The sequence below is a fragment of the Belonocnema kinseyi genome, chromosome 3 (assembly GCF_010883055.1).
Source record: "Belonocnema kinseyi isolate 2016_QV_RU_SX_M_011 chromosome 3, B_treatae_v1, whole genome shotgun sequence".
In the NCBI taxonomy this organism is placed as follows: Eukaryota; Metazoa; Arthropoda; class Insecta; order Hymenoptera; family Cynipidae; genus Belonocnema; species Belonocnema kinseyi.
In genome coordinates, this window is record NC_046659.1 from 88,137,158 (window position 1) to 88,149,576 (window position 12,419).

At 30.1% G+C, this 12,419-nt stretch overlaps 1 protein-coding gene across 1 annotated transcript in view; it reads right to left on the reverse strand.

Moving 5' to 3' along the window:
• LOC117169917 overlaps positions 1-12,419 on the reverse strand; it is a 21,548-nt gene that overhangs the window by 5,825 nt on the left and 3,304 nt on the right. The window lies entirely within an intron of this gene.

Below are 12,419 nucleotides of genomic sequence, written 5' to 3' on the forward strand. Positions count from 1 at the left end.
TTCAACTGTATGAGCGCAAGAAAAAATAAATTACATATAAAATATTTTTGTTTAACCTAAATGTATGCAATTTTTGTCGTTTCGCTTATTTTTGTGTAACTTTCAAAATATATATTGGGTAAATTTTTTATATTAGTTATGCATAGAAATAAAACATACGTATTTTCCATTAACATTTTTTTGTTTACTCATTTAATCCATTGATTAATATTATACATATTTTTAAAAACTTAATTAATTTGGAAACAGAAACCAGAAACCAGAAACATCACGTAATATTGGTATTTTCAGTTACACATTCCGTTTTATTGAAAAACTAGCATGGGATTTTAATAACACAACATATATGCAACTGGAAATATACACACAGCGGGTGATGTTTCTGCTATGTGGCGAAATTAATTTTGTAGTTTTTTTTTAATGATTAAAAAAAATTTTGACTATCCGAGATAGTGGGTTCAATTATAAAAATAGTCATTTTGATTATCAGCGATAGTTGTTTTGACTAACAGAGATATTTATTTTGAGTATATGAAAATAATAGATTTAACCATTTTCTATATTCTACGTGAATGTTCTTGGATTTGTAAGTTGAGACTCTAAGATAATCGAGTACACACTCCCGGGTTGACATTCTCGGATAGTGAACCTGACCATCAAATTTTGAACTCCACGGATGGTACTCCCAACTATCTAGGGGGCTGTCCTATAGTCAAAACTCAAATGTAGTCAGTATGACACTTTAAATTTTTCAGGCTGAACATCCATTTTTCTCCGTGTAGATGAATATACACTAAAAGAGAAATGTTTAAAACAAGCACGTTTTTAGAAAATTACAAATTTCAGGTTGAAATACAAATTTTAAATTTCCTATATTGGACTCTATGAGTCTCGAAACTAATTATTTTCTTTATAAAATTGATTCTGTAGAATTATCTAGTTCCGACTTCCACTTCCGTTTCTGGAAGATTTACAACTTCCTAGAACCAACAGAAAGCGTTCAACTTTCCAGAAAGAATATAATTTTTAACTAAAAAAGATCAATCTTTAATCAATTACTTCAATGTTCATACAAAAAATATAAATTTGCAATTGAAAATGAAATGGTTAAATTTTCAGATCAAAAATAATTTTCCATCTTAAAAAAGGACTGATTTTAAACTACATAATTACATTTTAATTAAATTCGTAAATTCTAATTCAGCTGAAATTATGAAACTACAACTAGAATATTTAAATATTCAGTTTAAAAAATTTAATTTTAACAAAAAAGAAAAGATTTTTCAAGTAAATATACGTAAATTTTCAAAATCAAAGAGACGAATTTTGATAAAAAAGGTTAATTGTCAACTAAGAAAGATTATTTACTTAAGAAACAAAACATTCTAACAAATTGTGGAATTTGAAGTCAAAAAAGCAAATTTTCTACAAAAAAGTTGAATTTCGAACTTGCCATTCTGAATTTCCATCAAAGCAGTTAAAGTATCTACAAAAAAATGATTATCTAAGACAATTCTTAAATTAAAAAAAGAATTAAATTTACAACCAAATAACATAATTTTTCACCAAAAAAGATTAATTATCAACCAAAAATATAATAGTAGATATTTCAACCAGATGTAATTGACTTAAAACCCAAAATAATTGGATTTTGACACAAAGTGATAAAATTGCTACTAAAAAGCATAATTTTAAACTAAAATAATGAATCTTCAACTGGAATAGTTAAATTTTTGGTGAAGTAAACTAATCTTCTATCATCAAAGCAAATTTTCAACTGAATAGTTCAATTTTCTACCAAAAATATTGGTAGAAACTTAATCATTTTTGCTTAAAAAAGGTCATGACTTGAATATGGCCATTTCATCTTGAGAATCGGATAATTCCGATGCGTAATTTGCAGATCCAATAAAAAATCCGAAATACAAATCCTATAAAATTTAATCAAATTTTACCAGCAGATTTGATAAAAATTGTTTCGAATTTAATCATATCAGAATCTTTAAAAACATACCCATCTAGAAATCGTATATTTTTCTATCAACAGCATCTTATCCATACAGACTTTACATCAAATCTTATCTTATACAATTTCGAAAATTTCTATAAAATTGTGTTCAACAAGAAATCTGATATTTTTAAATAAATAGAATCTCATTAAAATTCAATCAAATCCTATTGACAAAGAACTTACATCAAATCATATGCTCAAGGATCCTGAATGTTTTTATCCAACTCTGTCCGTCAACAGATCTCTCGAAATCTCCAAAATATCTATCAAATTCTATCCGCTGTGAAATCTTATTCTTTTTCTATGAAACAATTTTTATTGAAACTTCATCTAATCTTAACCGCAGAAAACATGCATGAAATTCTATTTTCCAGAACTTGAAAATTTGTCAGACATTGGCATTCAAACTCTGTCAAATCTTGTCCATTGAGAAACTTTCAATAGGAAAGAATATGATTTCGCGACAGTTACAAGTGGATAGAATTTTCCGGAATTTCTATACTTTGAATTTGACACAAGTCTGGAGTATATAACATTTGACCGAACTTCAATAAGAAGCTGTTGGTAAGAAAATATAAGATTTTTTACAGATTAAATTTGACAGAAAATTCCGAGACTCTGATGCGTATGATTTACTATAGGTGTCGAGTGGATAAGTTTTTAAAGAAATCTTATACTTTTATATTATATTTGTCTGAATTGATAAGATTTGATGAATTTTAAATGAAAATTTCCTGGTTGGAAAGCATACGATTTCTTGATGAGAAGAATTCGATAGAAATTTTCCAGGCTTTGGAAAATAGTTTCTGGATAATTTTTGGAGAATAGAGTTTCAATAAAAAAAATCTTGGCAGAAAAAGTCCATAATTTTACGACGGATAAAATTTGATGTAAATTTTTTATATTTTGAATATATAAAATAAAAATAAAATTGCGGATACATAAGACAAATTGAAAATGATTGAATTGTTGTTATTAAATCCTATAAAACTTTTTCAGCGTGTCTGGTAATATTCGAGAATGATTAATAACTATTGTATCGTAATTGATATAAATTAACTGTATTATATTTATAAGTATTGAGACATTAGTATGTTAAAAATTTGGTTTAATTCGAATACATTATTAATATTATTTATTATTTGTTTTCGTTAGGTGTTAATTATGAAAGTAATATATGAAAATACAGTTTATGACTAATTTAAGCGATGCCAGGTGATCATGGTATGCGCTCAGCTGCTCACCATTATGCTAACGTGATTAACGCAATTATCTCATAATTAACGTACCGGAAAGTACCGCATGAAAATCCCCCGCGATACGGAAACGAGTTAAGATCTTGCACTAAGCGCACAGACTCGTGGCGAGTAAAATTATCCATTAAAATCAGGGATTGAGTTGATCTTAGGACTAATCTTGCAATTCGATAAACATTTGGTATCCAATAAATATTTAGAGGATTTTTATAACGCAATCAAAGAATTAATATTATTGCAGTTACCTGTCAAGCATTTTTATATTTTGCTTTCATTTAGATTTCACAAAGTATTTTCAAGTTACATGTAACTTTCGCCAAACTGATTTTCAGAATTTGGTTAAATAATGAGTATTCAAGAAAATATAGAAGAAAAGAAGGAACTAATCATTTTAATTTTTACATATAATTCAGTAGTATTTAGTTAGTGACTTTTCGATGTTATTGTTAACCACGACAACGAGTAATTTTTTCTGATGATGCATACAAATAATTTAACATGCCTAAAAATCGTAAGTTTTAATCAAAAAATGAAGAAAACTTAAAAAGTACAGAACATTTGAGAATCACACTCAGAAATAAAAAAAGGTTTTAATAAAAAGGAATGAATGTTCAAAATTGATATATTCTAAGGGAAGAGGGTTGAAAATAAGGGTTTACATTAGGTTAAAAAGTGACCGAAAAGGGCAAAAAATAGGGAAAATAACGATGAGAAGCCAGAAAAATTTTCAATGAATTAACAAAGTCAATTTTGAAGTTTATTTGGTAAATTTGAGAAAAATAGATGAAAAATTTCAATTGGAAACAGAACCCTAACTTTGAAATTTAAAAAACTCTTGTTTCTATGTAACTGCAACACGGTGGGCCTCGGCTGAATTTGAACAAAAGAGTCTGCATCAACCGCATTTTTTCTGTTTAAAATTTTTGGATATCCCACGATCATTTTTAGCCAAAAAATCATAAAAATAATCTTTTAGGCACTTTTTGATAAAACTTAATTTTTGCAAAGAGTTTAATTACCATATTTTCACGAAAATAAATTAAAAATAAAATTGTATTGGCTCAAAACATTTAGTGAAGTATAAAAAGATGCTCCAGGAGCTAAATATATTACAGGAACTGAAAGCCATCAATATTTTAGAAAAATCGTAAAAATAATTAGGAAATATTAGATTTCTGAAAATTGCTTCTATCTAATCCATCTCAAGTCCCAATTATCTCAAAGTGAGTCTCAAGCAACTTTTACTGAAAGATACTTGAAATTTTATGATATTTAATGGATATTGTTTTAGGTTTTTATAAAAGTATTTAAAAAAAAAGTTAAAATGGTATCCCATGATACTATTTAATGAATACTTGCATAACTTTGATAATTTTCTGCTAATGTTTAACAAATTTCTATTTGTTTAAATAATTTTTATTTGCTTAAGCAGTTTTTTTTCGAAAACTTTAAGAAAATAATATAAACTAGAACCTATACAATTATTTTTCTAGTCGTATAGTGTATACAAAGAATATATAAACCATTTTTCAATTGATTGAACAAACGGAATTTGTTAAGCATTAGAATAAAAGTATCAAAATTATGTAATTATTCTACAATAAGTAGAATAGGATACCAAGTTGAGAAAAAAACGGACATCTTCGGCTCAATTTTTAGAAATTTTGAAAATAAGCAATGACGCATTGTTTGAATATTCACATTATATTTTTAAACAAATTTACGACTCTGAATGAGGACCAGCAAACAATTTCATTTCAAAAATATAGTTATTTTGTGCAGTTTTTGAAAAAAATATTTTTTAATAAGTTATAATTATTTAAACAATCAAAAAATATTTATAAACTCATGCAAGATATTTCAGTTGTTCATTAGTATTTATTTGTATTAAAAAAGAGGGCAGAAGATGCTGAAAATGAACGTATAAACTGAAAATGATTTATATGGTTTTATTCCTTAGACACTTTTCTTAAATGCTTGAAAAATTAAAAATTTTTCAATCACATTCTGATGTATCCGTCCAATTTTACAAAAATCCCCAATTTTTCTATGTTAAATACATGGGATTTTCAAGTGCCCGGTGGCAAGTGTTAATATTGGAATATCGAGAAAAAAAACGGATTTTATTTCTCCGGAAATAGAAACTTTTGAGGTGTATCCTATTTTCTAGTTCGAATATTATTTTTGGACTTGGGGACTGGGGTAGTTAAAAATTCGAATTCCGATTTTTGTTGATCGAACGTCATTTTTTCCTTGCGTTTTCAGCACTTACCCGTGCTCCCGGGCTCTTGAAAGTAACATGGATTTTTAAATGGAAAAAGTTCAATTAAAAAAAAAAAGGTAAAAAAAATTACTTGTTAAAAGCTTTTCGTGAATTGAAGTATAGCCGCTGCTTAATAAATGTTTAAGGAATAATCTGCATTAAACAGCTTTTGATTTTGACTCAACAATCTGCTCCTATTGTGTCTGAAAAATGCCCAAAAAAATGCAAAACAGCACATTTTCAAGTGTTTTTTTAATAATGTATAATTTTTGAAACATTTTATTTCCAGCTGTAAATCGTAAAAATGTATTCTCTTTCGGGATAAATGATATAAAGCTGATGAATGTCAAGAGTAGTACATCTTGTTTAACATATTTGGTTATTATTTCAACAATTTTCATTTGCCTAAATAATTTGCTCCCCAGTAAATCGTAAAAACTTATTATTTTCTGCAATTATTGATAGAATTAATAAATGTTAAGAATAACATTTTTCTCTTTAAGAATATTTACAATTATTTCAGTAATTAATAATCTCTCACTTGCGCCTTTTCATAGAGAAGATGGAGAAAAATCGAATTTTTTTGAATCTCTTACACTACGTGGGTCATTTTCAAGTATTTCCTTATTTCAGAACGCAATGCCTCATATTGTTTAAACAACTAAATTCAACTGCTCTAAGAAAAGATAGATCCCATTTTTTCTTCAAATTACTTTTCTGTTCTGTTTCATTGAGATATACATTACGAAAGATATAAACACAAATTATTTTCAATTTATAGATTCTATTAATCTACGGGGACGATTTTGAGAAAAAGAACTGTACTTTACTTATAGAAATTTAACTTAATTGTTTAAATAAAAATTTATCATTTAAACAATATATTTCTAAGTATTATGTCATTTATTGCATAAAAGAATAACTACGCATCCTATAAAAAAGGAAAAATAACAAATTTTTAGCTCTTTTTGGGTGAACAACTTTTGTTTATTTTCTTTAGCTTGTGTCGTTTGTCCAATTTTTTTTAATGCTGTTTTTTTATAAATAAAACAAAAGCTACGCGTTCTATCAAAATGTCATTCATAACAAATTTGTAGACCTTTCTTGGAGGCATAATTTTTATCTTTCAATCTTTTTTCGTATTTTGCATAGTTTGATCGCAAAATGTAATTTTTCATTTTTCATTCTTTTTTTCGACTTTCCCAGTACAACAAACAGCCTAATCAGATTATTCTTTCAAAATTTGTCCGGTATACAGACGATAATAACAACGACATCAAAGACAACGTCAAGAACAGCACAAACCATCGTAATACCTGTTTTTTTTCGTATTCAGGGGGTTTTGAAACGTAGAGATTCAAAGAAATCTGCGATAGTCAGTGTTCACATTCCGAAAAATACCGTGTTTAGCATAAATTTGACAGAAAACTGCTATTTTTTACTTTTAAGGCATTTTCCGGGTTCCATAAAAGAGTATTGAGTACTTTTTCTAAAACCTAGCTTTACCCATTTAAAACACCATGATAATTTCAAATGCCGGAGGGCACGGCTCAATCGAATGTCGAATTTTTAAAGCTATAAATTCGAAACAAACTAGCGTGAATGCTTCTTTAAAATTTTGTGGAGTGTCGTACAGGTTGGGACAGCGTGTTTTCTCCATATCTTTGTATTGATGCTACCTAGTATTACTGTGGAATGTTAAAATAAGTAGTAGATCATTTTCTATTTTAACTCGAGGAGATAGATCATACTTGTTGCAGCTGAACCAAACAATGTATTTGTTTACAAGGAGCAGAAAAATAATCGTATTGACATTATTCAATCCCCATTAACTGATTCTTTTTTATCGAAATTGCAAGTTAAATGAGTTCAATGTTTTTTGCATGAAATTAATTATTGGGACAAGTGTACCGTATAGGTTGGGACAGGTTTTTTGAAACCTATGCGTTAATTGTTTTTTACTGAATATCGTATTTGGACTAACTTTCGAATGTAATTAATTAAAATAATCGTATTGTTCGGTCATTGTTATTTACTTTTTTCACTCGGCATTTCAGTATGTCTCGTTACAAGCGGAAAAGTGAACGGGATATCACTGACTTCGAGAGATTGGTTAACGTATCTAAAAAAGCGAAACTTTTGGTGTAAAATCCGAATCAAACAAAAAAATATTTACTAAACGTTTAACTGTAACGTTAACAAATGTGTATACACTTATTTTTTGTGTTTTAAGAGGTGTCTCAACCTACACTGCAAAAGTTTTAATGTAGATTCGAAGACTAATCAATAGTTAATCAAAAGACCTCCCAAAACAGTCTAATGAAGGCCCAAAAATATTATCATGGAAAAAAGTCGTCTCGATTGGACTGAAGTTCGATACGTATGAGTCTGACGGTTTCATATTAGTTTTCACGAACTTTTAATTTTCAATTTGTCATAGTTTTTGCATAACAATGTAGGAAAATTTTTATAAAAGACACTGAAACTTTCGATTTTTCGAAATTTACCTTAAAAAATGGGAGCGAAAAAATAAAAATTTTTTAAAAACGAAAATTTTCTCTCAAAAAGAAAGAAATTTTCTGTCCTTTCACTTTTAATTTCGAGACATATTATAAGTGTAAATACGTCCAAACTTACTCTGGCAACCCTCTCAATACACCTATACGGACAATTTTTTTGCTCTTATTTTTTTAGGAAAATTTCGAAAAGCCGAAGGCGCCAATGCCTTTGATTAACATTATCCTACTTTGTTATGTCAAAAAAAATGAAAAATTGAAAATTCGTGAAATTAGTATGAAACCGTCAGGCTCAGACGTCTCGAACTTCAGCCCGGTTTCCACACGAAAACTTCATGAACTTTGTAATGTTTGTCCATGGCGACTTCTGGCTATATGGGGGCGAAACGGAGCAAGACGAGACAGGAGGTGGCAGCAATGCTTGCGTGTAATTCAGAGTCAGCCGCGAATATCATTCGCGTACGGTTTCGCGTACGGTTTCGCATTACAGCAAAACCCGAGATATCACAGAAGGCTTGGTAATGTCGCAATCGACCCGCAAAGCGTGCCATCGCTTCGCGGTCTTCCTTCTCCAATTATGAGACAAATTACCTTTGCCATTTTCCTAAAACCGCGCTGAGGAAATTACTTTTCTGCCAAAAGATTCACCGAAAGATAGGTTGAGTGAATCACCCTTTGCCAAGGTGGGCGCACAGCGGCGATGCTATTTTGGGTTCGAGGGATCTTCAAAACTAAGCGAGTTCAACGTCTATGATTCAACATCCCTATTGAACGCTAGGTAACAAGTATGTGCGCAAAAATTAAACGAGAATCCCCACCTGGAACGTCTGAGTGTTCGCTTCTATTTTTGCTACGAGTTTTAAGTAATCGTTCGTTGGACTCCAAGAGGGACTGCAATTAGAACATTTTGCTCTTAAAAACCTCTTCCAAGTTATTTTAAGAACACTGAATTTCAGTCAGTGCAATGTAGGTAATTCTTTAAAAACTGGCCACTTTATTTTCCCAAACTTTATCAAAACATTCAAACATTCTAAAGTTCTACTTAGGGGCCATCTACAAACTGAATTACCAATTTGAGGCGCGGGAGAGGGTCGTGCCAAAAACTACGGCTGGTAACTGGGAGAGGACGAAAGTCATTAGAGCTAACGTAATAAGCTTAAAAAACATTTAATACGTTCTCTGATGATAAATTTGAGCGAAGTTTGCAAAAAATAGTCCTTTTTACCTTTAAAAAAAAAAAAATTCTTCTTTTTCCCCCTGTATTCAAGAAACTTCCATTTCCCATGTGATGAGTGGGTCACGTGACCAGATTCCTACCTTACCGCCACTTTTTTTATTTCCCAAGTTATTATCCCACTAAACGCCACATCGAGTTGAAAATTTTATATACTAAATAAGAAGCACTAAGAATGGTGGGTTTGATCCTAGTTTTTATGATTATGAAGAAATTTATTTGTTGTAAATAATATTTTTTGCTTTTTTCATAATTATTGAAATTTAAGATCAGATTCACCTTTCTTAGTGCTTCTTAATTACAATCACAAATTTTCAACTTGATGTGGAGCTTCGTGTGAAAATAAGTTGGGAAATAAAAAAAGTGATGGTTAGATAGATATCTGGCCACGTGACCCACTCATTACATGGCCTTAAGAGAATCCAAATGTTTTTACCTGAAAAGTCGTATATTATATTTTTTCTTTAGAATTGATCTTGTTTGGTTAAACTTTATACTGTTTTCTTTAAAAGTCATCTGTTTTCTAAAAAATGTAACTACAGTGAAACTCTTCTATAGCGCCAATTTTGGGGCTGACGATGGGTGAGAACTAACTCATTATAGCCCGCTCCACTTTTGCTTGTTTACGCAATGCGGCGCAGCGTCATTTTTCGGATTGGCTATAGAAGGGAGGGCTATTGAAAGGTTTCACTGTATTCTATTTTTACAAAAATAATCATCTTAGTCACAAAACAATATTTTTTGCTTAAAAATGCAACTGTTTGGTTGAAAACAAATCTGGTTCGGTTCAGGATTAGGGATCGTCCATATATTACGTAAGACATTTTTCTTTTGTTTATATCGCTGTGTCCTTTTCAACTTGATAAAAATATTATTTTCGTCTTTATTCAAACAACAGAAAAACGTCTTACGTAATATATGAACAATCCCTTAAACTGTTTTGTTGAAAATTCGACTTTTTTTGTTGAATTTAATTTTCTTTTAAAATTCAAATCTTTTTGTGTAGAACTATTAACTATTACAGTTTTTGTTTTTTATTCTTTAAAAATCAACTGCCTGGTTGAAATTTAAACTAATTTCTTCAAAAATGAATTTTCTTTTCGTTGAAGGTTTATCATTTCAGTTGGAAATTCATACTTCCGGGTACAAAGGACTCCGCACCAAATTTACAGTAGATGGCTTTTTGTGAAAAATTCGAAAAGAAAATTTTGTTGTATTTTCGAACATGAAGAGCGAAAATTGGAAAGAAAAACTAGAAAAAATGAACAGTTTTTCGACAAACACTTGTCAAAGTTTCAACTTTTACATGTATTGTAATAGAAAAATGCTTATTTTAGTTAAATTTTTTTTTCACAAAAAACTCTTTGATAGATTGGGTAAAAGTTCCACACTTTGTCGATCAGACTTATCGAAACAAAAGGTTCATATATACATGAATATGTACATGTATATGTACATGTATAATAATAATATTATTTTCATATTCATTGGAAAGTAAGTAGACTATACTCACATCTTCACTTACACTTTCATCATATTGCTACCGTTGTAAACAAGAAGTTTATGAATACTTGAACTTCCCGTGTAAAAATATTCCTGCAACTAAATGGTACAGGTTATAACAAGTTACATCAAATTACCACTGGCTGGTGCAAGCTCGTGCATATTTTAACCAGCTAATATGATTATTATTTATTTATAATCTTATATATTATGAGTATTTCTCTTCCAATTATTACCACAATTATTATCGTGTAAGTGTAAGTGCACTTGACTTACATTCTTTGTCATAACGTTTTCGTGTTTGAAAATGTCCGGTGTGAGTAATCTTGGGTTATTTTGTTTGTTTTCATGAACGATTTTAAGATTACGGGAGAAAACAACCTAAGATAACTCGCACCGTACTTTTCCAAACACGAAAAAATTATTACAAAAATGTAAGTAAAGTACATTTACATTTAAACGATAATAATGGTAGTAATAATTAAAATATAAATACTCATTATATATAAGAACGTAAATTTAAATATGCACGAGCGTGCACCAACCAGTGCAAGTCTGCTCTAACTTGCTCAGACCTGTACCTTTTAGTTGCCAGAATATTTTAACACGGGAAGTTCAAATATTCATAAAGTTCTTGTTCGCAAAGGAAGCAATATGACGAAAGTGTAAGTGCATATGTAAGTATAGTCTACTTAGATTTAAATGATAATAATAATAACTATGAAACGAGCTTGCATTTGTTCAGATTGGAACAGTTTGGTGCAAGCTCGCCTTAAAGATGGTGATATTATTTTATGTTTTATTAAACTTTTACTCAGGTGAACTCGGTTATACATATCATAGCCACGGACTAAGTCTGCCGTGATTTGAGAAAACACCGTTAACTGAAAAAAATCGAAAAATAAGTTTTTCACGTCGTTGGAATCGTGAAGAAAAGATGCACCTGACTATTAAAATAATTTTTTCAAATTGTTAATAACTTTTAGAATAACAAATTTTAAATTTTGGAAAAACGCCGTTAAATGCTAAATTTGGCGAGTCGTGATTTGGAAGAGAGCCGTAACTGACCGTTAACTGCAGACTCAAATCATGGACAGCTGAATACGTCACAGAAAAATTCGAGAAAATGCCGCAACGGGCAGTTACGGACTTTACTAAATTATCGGGTGGTGATCTCGAGCCTTCGTGATTTCCAAGAGGTCCGCACGCGTTTACACCGTTCTCCGGAATCATGGAACCTCGAAAAAAAAGTCTGTGATTCGAGAAACGCCGTAATTTTATTTATTTTTAGCTGTGAAATTCTTTTGTTGTGAACGGCGTTTTCTCAAATCACGACAGGCCTATTTCTGAGGTCCGTGATTCGAAGAGAGCCGTAACTGCCCGTTACGGCGTTTTATGAATTTCAGCATCCCATTCAACACCGTTAACTGCATTTTAGATAATTAATTAACATTTTTTAACCATTTTTGTAGCAAAAATGAAAAATTTGTATGCAAATTAGTCAAGAACAACCAAAAAAAACTGTAGAAAATGAATTAGAATCCGCGATACACGCGAGTAAAGATTGGAACAGTTTTCGTCGATTTTCTCGGCTTCGTTCATTTTGTAGTTAACGGTGTTTTCTCAAATTACGGCA